Source organism: Halyomorpha halys, unplaced genomic scaffold (assembly GCF_000696795.3).
Source record: "Halyomorpha halys isolate HHAL.00 unplaced genomic scaffold, Hhal_1.1 Scaffold1339.1, whole genome shotgun sequence".
Classification (NCBI taxonomy): domain Eukaryota; kingdom Metazoa; phylum Arthropoda; class Insecta; order Hemiptera; family Pentatomidae; genus Halyomorpha; species Halyomorpha halys.
The window spans coordinates 118070-119868 of NW_027112138.1; positions in this window are offsets into that span (position 1 = coordinate 118070).

Below are 1799 nucleotides of genomic sequence, written 5' to 3' on the forward strand. Positions count from 1 at the left end.
TCATCCATGTAAATCTGACAAACGGATTCGTCAATTCCTCTCAGAAACTCGTCCATAAGGCGCTGAAAAGTTATAGGAGCATTTTTGAGGCCAAACGGCATCCTTGTAAACTCATAGGGGATGTTGATCATTAGGGTGCATCTTAATTTGATGGTGCCCAGCCTTCAAATCCAGTGTGCTGAATACCGTCGACCCGCCCAGCCTTTCTAAAATGTCTTCAAATCTGGGGATTAGATACTTTTCATCAATGCCATTCTCGTTCAGCTTCCTGTAATCTATCAGTACTCTGTACTTTTCAGTAGTTTCACCAGGCGCACACCTTTTTTTAACTGCCCATAAAGGACTATTGTATGGGGATGTACTATCAATAATTATTCCCTGTCGTTTTAAACTTTCGAGTTCCTCCCGGATGTGGTGACGTAGTGCTTGTAGGTATCTCCTTTTCTTTACATATGTTACCCTCTCCTGCTTCAGTGGGATCTCATGGACAGTCTTCCCGGTCGCTCCGAGGATATCCCCTTCTGTAAAAAAAATATCCTGGTATTCCCTCTTGAGTCCCTGTCTCCAGTCCTCAGCTTGATTGATTGCCCCAATTCGTGCACTCTCATTCCTCTGTTGTTGACGACATTTGTAGATTTTAACTCCTATCCTAATCTACCATTTTCCCTTGCTATTTTTAATCCAAGCACCCACCTTCCCTAACAGGTCACATCCCACAATTACTTTATATTCTCTCGGCATGGTCTTTATAATATGGACTTCTAAGATGCCCTTACTATATCCCCAATGGTTCAAACCTATTTCCGCCTCCCCCTCTAGTTCACAAGGGCCACCTAAGGTGATTAACCTACACTGACATACTTGAATCCGGTGTGCTCTCTCTCCACTATACAACTTCTCCACAGCCTCTCGACTCATGATAGTACTGGAACTACCGGTTTCTACCAGACACCTCACTCCTGCAATCTCTATTACAGGCAAACCGCCGTGTTCTCCTCCTTTTGGTTGATCTCCAGCCTGCGGCAGCCCCTCTGTGGGTACGCTCCTCAGAACTCTCCTCGTGTTCTAGCTGCTTCTGCTTTTCGTCTCCAGGTCCTCCTATTGCCTTGCTGGCTATCCTCTCGCTCATAGTCTCCCTCTTTAGTTTCTGTTCCTGAGGTCTCGGACATCTGCGTGGATTCACTCATGGATCCGTTCGTCCTTCGAAAGATTACCCGTAATCTCTGATCATTGACCTCCATCGGTTTAGGCACATTTTGCTCCCTCCGCCGATATATATAGGGACACTGTCGAGCTATATGTCCCTCTGTCCCACATTCAAAACATCAGGTGCGGGGACATTGTGCTACCAGGTGTCCAGTTTTACCACACCCATGGCATTTGCGGTCCTCCCGCCGACCATTGTTTCTGGGTTTAACTTGGCTCTTTCTATTTTCTATTTTTATGTTGCCATTTCTCTCTCTTCTACTATCTTTTTGTTCTCTTCTTCTCCAAGGGTTTGGCATGTTTCTTGGCCAATGATATTCAATCCGAGTCCACCCAGGCTCCTCTACTTCCATTTGGGCCTCCACCTCTCTAGCACTTGTATCAATGAGATCTTGAGCACATTCCACAAACGAGCGGTCTCTCGGCATTCAATCTTTCTTCCCCAGTTCTTTTGCCAACTGAATCTTCAGTACCGTGGGTAGGAATTGCATTCGACCCTGTACTTGGATCGTCTCGAACATCTCGCTGAATTTGTCTTGAATTCTGTTATAGTGTGCCAGGAGTTCTGTGGCATACTGGCTATTAGACTGTCT